We start from the raw sequence: 7,919 nt of genomic DNA, 5'->3' as shown, positions 1-7,919 counted from the left end.
GAAAAAAAATATGAATAAAATTGAAAATTTTTGGCATGGGAAAATTATTTCTCATAGAATTTATTTACCTCTGAATTTCAATTATTTTTTAATCAAAATAATAAGAACAGTGGTAAAATTACAATTGTTTAAAAATATATAGTAAATTTGATTAATTTTTTAAGTAGAGTGAAAATTTTGGACTTTATCTCATAATTTATTCTGGTTGATCATTTTTTTAATAAAAAACTAATAGCGAATTAGGATATCTATTAAGTTCATACTTAGATATTGTCTGGTAAAAGCGATTGCATGGCATGTGTCCATACATCAGTAATGATCAATCATTTTTTTTCTTTTTTAATGTCAAAATCAAATGCTAATAAATTTTTTTGAATGAATTAATAATTGAAATTACTTTATGCTTTGTTCATGATATACAGTGGCTATCAATTAACTCAAATGCTAATAAAAATTTTAAATGACTTAAATTAGATTTTTTTTTTCATGATGCTAATTTCCATAAAAAAATAAAAATGAAAATTTATAATATCATGAACTAAGGAACATCAATATTTCTCTCTAAACCAACACAATTAACCAAGTCTTTCCTCCATAAAAAAAGAAAAAAACAAATAATAATGAGTTTTTATTTAATGTAATATTAACGTATAAATTTTATATATTATTGTAAATCAAATAATATCACCTCTTTAATGATTAAATATTTTCTGAACTTCTAAAATAAATATATAAAGACTTATTTGTTTAAAAAAAATTTTCGATGACATCATTTAATTCATTAATAGTATATAAAATTTATAAATTAAATACTTAATTTAAGATTAAATATTTTAATCTGTTGCTCACATCAAGATTTTTTACAAATTAATATCTTAATTTGTCGGCATTGACATATTAAGACCTTTTTTGGATGGAAACTCAAGTTTGAACCACATATTAGTGACCGATGTTAATCTAGACACAACACGAATTATAAAATATATTTAAATTTTAAATACGAATATGATGTTATATGTGACACGAAACAATTATATTAATACATATACAATGAATCTATTTAATATGATATGCTTGATATGGCACAATATAAATAAACATGAATAATATAAATATATATAAATAAACATGATTTATTTACATATACATGAATACATATAACTAATACAAATATATATGAATAATATAACTAAATTAATAAACAACTATCAATTTACAAGTTACAATTAGAAGTAAGAATAAATACTAAAAAACGAAAGACACTAAACACTAACTTATTACACATTTAATTTTAAATATATAATTTTTATCATGTAATTTAAAATAAAATATTTAAAATAAGTCATCTATATACATATATATTTACAGTAATAATTTATAAGTTATCTTTAAATAATTTTTTATCATATAAAATAAAATAAATTATATAATTTTTTTTATTATTATACATATTATTTAAAATATGTATTGTTTTTCATTTTTAATTTATGATCTTTTATCTTGACTCTTATGATTTAAAATAATTTTTTATAATGATTCTTGTCCCATTGCCACTTATTCCATAAAATGGAACCCAGAGTTTTTTTCCTCATCTTCCTAATGTTTCTAGATTTTCTAGCTTCTAAATTAAGTTTTCAAACCCAACCTCCTTCCAACTGCAACTTTTTTCAGAAACCAGGGGTAACTTGGGCATTTCAAACAGTGTGCTATGTAGTGTCATAATAGCCATTCATCAATAGATAAAACAAAATCTAGACTCAACTCATTAACAGGTAATTTTTGGAGTTCATCAAAACAAGGTTTTTGCTCCACATCATGTGTTCAAAGTCTCATTGACAAACCAAGTATCTTAAACCCCAAGGCGGCTTTCAATGAATCAAATTAAATATAATATAGAATGTAACATCTAGAATTATGTTTATCTCGAAGTCCATTTCTAAAGTATTGTTAGTGAGCAACTGGTGGGAATTGGGACATGCTTTTGGTTGAATTGTCTCAGCCTCCTGATCCGTGGCACAGGTGCCATTAGTGTACATTCACACAATCTTTCCGATTTTAACCAGTGGATTCCCTGCGGCCTAACTTTAACAGGATAACCATTGGCAGTGGAAAACATCATGACACCAGTAAGGCCAAAGGTGCAGACTAGAGTTTGGTTAGGTCTAAAGCTAAAAATGAGTTGAACAATTTTTCACCAGCTGTACAAAGTCCCCAGCTTGAAGACTGGATAGATAGGTGTCATTTAGGCTGTACCGACACTGTAAATGAGTTGAACAATTTTTTAACAGACCTAAACCAGAAGATCCTGTACATAGTGCCAAACGTTAAAGAAATCAACACAAACATAGAGCCATTCTTGGTTCACGGAAATAAGTCACCTTAATTCTTCCCTTTTTTTTTTACAAAGAATGGTGGGACCTTATCTTTCTTCGGAAAGGCTTGCATGCCTCAATGCTGAGGTCAAAGGCTGCTGCAAGTGCCGTGAAGATGGCAGCATTCTCCACACGTCACATGCCGCATGGCCAGTTGCACTGTTGGCCTGCTGCTCTTTCCTTCTCCTTGGACTCTGTAGCTCATTACAAAGCCACAAGCAATTGGACTTACTGCTGAAAAGTCACCACTGCTTTGTGGACTTGGTACTGGAGTTGGTGCCTGCCACATTTGCTTGTCAGTGTCGATGAAAAATTCCCCACCCTTTTCAGCACTAAAAAGTATCTCAGACATGAGAACCTCTGCTTCATCCTGGGCTTCAGACAGCAGGTGAAATCAGCAGCAAACAGAATCTCTGATGCCACGCTCACGCCATGCCTCAAGCTTTCCCCAAGGCAGCCAGCTCTCAGGCCTGTAAACATCTGGACGAACAATCAACCATGCTCCTGGGTTTGACCTAGCAACCCAATCACAACCTGTTGATGGCACAAAGGGAGTGGTAATGAAAGCTGCCGCAATAGCCGAGCCAGAGAGATCGTGTATCTTCACCTTCCATCCTTTCCTCTCTATTCTGTCCGTCTCTATGTCCGAACTGTCAGCAGAACCAGACGGTAAGCGCTTAATGGGTCCACCTGTGCTACTCTGCCAGTTCAAAACAACCATGAAAAGTTTCAGTAACAACGAACAAATGACTAGAAGATAAGAAAGAACTGTTTCTGAGTTCCATGACCACACAAAGTCAAAAAAACTCAATAGCAGACGAAATAGTCCAAAGATCAAAGACAATACTACATATCAGGAAACCATTCCCATGCAAAATATTTAGTTAGACGCTTTGGAAATTTTAATATATATCTTCAATTGTTATTACATTTAGCAAGTTGGTTTCATTTCCAATTTATTAATTTTTCTTAAGCAAACTGGATATTGTTTCCAAGAGTCATCTAAATGGGTCCAAGTACATTATAAAAACTGAGCGCAATTGCAGCTTTTCAAAATTTAACTTCAATAAATGGAACACAGAGGCAATTTATAGTTTTACATCTCGACTAAATTTGCAACTGAAAATTGGTTGTTTGATGGAACCTTGAAGCTGTACCTTCTGAGGACTCAGCATGGTCACATCTTCAAATTGGAATACATATCTAGGATCAGGATCTAGTTTTACTCTCAAATGAAGTTCTGCTCCAGGTTTTCTATTCTCGTGCTCGTTTTTGCTGATGCCAATCCATCCATTGAAAAGAATCACTGCTTTCCTTCACCCCATTCAGGACCCACCTTCAACTTGAATGTTCCAATCTGCTGTCTCCTGACTCCAACACCACATTGTGACCCCTTTCATTTCCGTGAAGACGGTGATCTCCAGATATGCATGGGGGTTATAGAAACAGCCAGGAGTCAGCAAAGCCTTCACATCAGAGTCTTCTAGATAAAAGCTAGAGGCAATGCTGTTAATATCAGGTGTGGCCTCAGGAAAAGATACTAAGGGAATTGATGTTGTTTGCACAGGGAAACCTTGAAGCCGTATCTCACAAGAATATGGGAAAGCAAATGCATGAACTCCAGCTTTTGAAGAATTCAGGGCTGATCCAGGAATCCTCAGACCCAATGAGCCTATTGACAACCTGATGAAGCCTGAGGATCCATTATTGTCACAAATATTTCCCCATTGTATAAAAAGCTTTAAGCTATACAACTCAACAACCCAGTCATTTAAGCAGGCAAGTGAAGATTAGATCACAAAAACAAACTCAGAAGCATGTTGTAGCAAAATTATTGCCTCGCTAAGTGATTTGTGCATGTTGCTGACTTCAACTAAGATCAGTTTCATTAAATATAAAAGGTGTCAAGGTGACAAATAGGCAGTGCAATTGTAGCCTAAGCAAGAAAATTTTTGGTTAGTCAGTTAAGTACTTGCAACACCTTAATTAGTCAGTTTAATTGTTGTTTTCTGGGAAACATACACGATCTTATGTATTAGCATATATATTACGCTGGTATGGGACATATCAACCTTGTTACCTACCTTTACCCAATATTTTGAAAGAGAAAAATAAAATGTTCTGGTGTTAATGCAAATTTAAAAGAGGACCTTAATTCTTCAACATAACCAATACCTGATCAAATCCCTTGCTTGTGGCAAAGAAATAAAGAACTAGTATGATTTATTGATGCAATGAAATATTCTCTAAGTTACTTACTAATACACCCAAAGTAAAGGTCCCAAACTAAAAAGCTTCCAACCCTAAGCAACTGTCAGAAGATCTTGCCCAAGTTATGAAGCTACATCATATACTAGAAACTAGAAAGATATAGCACTTTCCGCTGTTTTTTCGACAGAATTATATGAATCATCGGCTTCTTGCCGGAGGTATTCCAGGCCATGATCAATACGTTTTGACTATTATAGTGACACATGCGGATCTTATCATAAACATAGGTTGATCAGTTCTCCTATCTGTTCCTTCACTTAGAAAATTTATGCAAAAATTCAACAGAATAAATGAAATATCAGGATCTCAGAACAGTTGATGTAAATTTCTATACAGGATTAAACAAAGTCATATAGGTAGTTGTTTCCAAGGTCACAAATAGCCTCTTAAGGGAATTTCGTGCACCTAAATGGTTCTATTATTTTCTGCTTATTCTCCTATAAGTTCAAAACTTTCCAGTCAATTCAAAGATGGTTCAAATAGAATACTAAATAAAATCACTGAAAATTAACCAAAAAAAAAAAACCAATTCATAGAAGACTAAGAAACTAGAAATAAAGTGAATCCTCAAGGTAAAATAGATTGGAAACTCTAGCAATGTAAACATAGTTCTTTCATCAGTGCAACATAGAAAGTAGCAGCAAAAGTTGACATTAATGAAATCGTCAAAAGAACTGAATCCTACAGATTTGCCACTTCTTTCAGAAAGAAATATTGTATCTTGGTTTCTGTAAATAAGACTACTAAAGACCCTAGAACTACTGACATCTCATTTTCTACAGAGCCATAAGAAAAGAATATGCCAAGAAACAGTCACGCAAGGAAGCAAGCAAACCGTATATGATCAAATTTCCTAACTTTTCATTTATCATTCTATGCTCACGAAATTGATCATATAAACTAAAAAATCTTTCAGTATGTATTTCCTAAAATTTTATTATACATTTAACAATGTAATCTGGCTTCAGTTATCCTTTTGGCTCCTTCAAATTTCTCCTAAAACAGCAAATTCACCTCCACTAAACCAAAAGTTACCACACTTAAGCTTCCATGGGAAAGACTATTGTTTATTAAAATCCCAACTTAAAAACAAGAAACATGTTGCCCAGAATTCCAAATTCTTCTCTTTTAACGTACTTTTTCGATCAACCAACCCAGAAAGAAAAAAAACGCCTTGTAACTTGAACTCAAAAGGAAAAACCCATCAAGAATTCCCACTTAAAAAAGAAATCCCAGAGTATTTCAACTTAAAATGGAAAACCCACCTTTAATTTCAAGAAATATTTGTTGGTTACATGCAAGCCAAACAAAAACATTAAAACCCAACTAAATATCAGAAGACAACCAACGAACAAAAGTCAAAGTCACCTAAAACACCCCACACACACACACACACACACACGCACACAAAAAAGCCCAAATTTATATTAAAGAGTTAAGTCGAAACTCAACGAAAAAAAATGAAATAAATCTAAATTAAAACCAAAAAAAAAAAAAAGAACCCGCCTTTTTAATGAAGCTTTTTCTTCCTACAAAAAAGCTGAAGGAAACAAATTTCCCAGAAAGAAAACATCAAAAAATCACTTTCCCACAGTCCAAAAATCCTTTCCTTTACTCTTTTTTTACGAAAAAAAAAAAAAAGCTAAGGTTTTCAAAGAATGTGAACAATAATTGGATGTTGAAGGAAGGTGAAGAAGAAAAAGGAACAAAAAGCCTTTAAAAGGGCTTTAACGCAATCCGGGTTTTCACGTAAGACCATTCAGACATCACGAGGAAGCTCTCTTTCAGTCTTTCTCCAGAGAAAAAAAATACTTTTATAGTAAATAAATAATTAAATTAAATGAATAAATTATATTAATAATATAAAATAATACTAAAAAATAGAGGAGAGGGAGGACGTGAATCCAGTTGCAATCAACGCCGAGTGTTGGTTCAGACCTGCAAAGGAAAAGAAGATGGCACTTTCGGACATATATCCCTCACTTCGTCTTCCAAACAGTTTTTTTGTTTGTTTATTGTTAATAATCTAAAGTTTATATTTTACATTTTTTTATTTTTCAAAATTATCCTATATTATTTAGAAAAAATATATTTCCAAATATTTATAGGTGTCATCTCACATTCTATTCCAATAGGTGGTATTAGTTTTTATTTTTGCGTCAAAATAAATTACAAAAAAATCAAAAGCCATTTTCTTGAGTACACACAAGTTTTAAAAAAATGGAATTATTTATAATATTAAGTTTGAAAACATCCTACCAAAAATTTTGATAAACAAATTAATTTTGAAAATTTTGAAAACCTTAACGGGGAAGAATCTACTTTTATCTATCTTGTTTTTTTTGTATAAAGGAACAAAAAAATGTGTTTTTTTTAAGGAAATAAATATAGAAAATATGTTTTATTACATAGTTTTTGGAGATTTGCTAGTTGTAAATAATTTTATTTTTTTTATAATAGGTCTAATCTCACTAAGTTTGACATTAGGACTAGAAAAATGAAAATAGGCCAATAATAATTTCAATGTTCACTCCTAAACATTTGAACATATCATGAAACTTTTTAAGCTATAACCAATATTTTCATAGATTTTAATTTCTTATTTTAATAAAATATTTTATTGTCATTTTTTTAACTTGAGCATTATGCATGAATTTATAATTATAATTAGAATTTTATGTTACATGATAGAATTTTGGAACCTTGATTTAATTATTACATAAATCATAAAGTAGGGCACCTGATGATTATATCTTCGATCATTTTGAGTTCAATAAAAGTTTGAAATATATATATACACTATTTTTTTAGTGATTAAATATTTTAAAGTTTTGGTTTAATATTTTTTTAATCAATTCAAATAAAATTATTTATATTAAACTTAATGAATTTATAAAAAAATTATTTTTTAATAATTTTTTAACGAATTTAAACTTGAGATGATTAAAAAATGAAGAAATTTTCTTGCCACTCGAGCTAACATCCATTAGCATGTATAATTATGATACAACTTTTAGTATAAATGGTTTCTTATGCATATTGATATTGTCTTAGTTTTTCAAAGTATATGAAGAGAACAACATTACAACTCAAACTTATACATATGATTTAAATATTCATTTGCTACCAAAATAAGATCCTTTCTTTTTTTTTTTTTCTTTTTTTTTTTCATGCTCAAGGTCCTTGAGAGGGTGAATCTCAAACATGAGTTGCATGAGTCTCCAAAAGTGGCATTGCCAACCAACATGTTGAACAAAATCTTGCTCAAAATGACAA

At 31.0% G+C, this 7,919-nt stretch overlaps 1 pseudogene; it reads right to left on the bottom strand.

Annotated features, from left to right (window-relative positions):
- Nucleotides 1-2,274: 2,274 nt before the first annotated feature.
- On the bottom strand, nucleotides 2,275-4,086 carry LOC111295157 (uncharacterized; annotated as a pseudogene).
- Nucleotides 4,087-7,919: the final 3,833 nt, after the last annotated feature.

The sequence above is a fragment of the Durio zibethinus genome, chromosome 14 (assembly GCF_047325235.1).
Source record: "Durio zibethinus cultivar Kanyao isolate XHJ-2024 chromosome 14, ASM4732523v1, whole genome shotgun sequence".
Lineage (NCBI taxonomy): Eukaryota > Viridiplantae > Streptophyta > Magnoliopsida > Malvales > Malvaceae > Durio > Durio zibethinus.
This window is presented reverse-complemented; position numbering and strand designations above follow the sequence as displayed.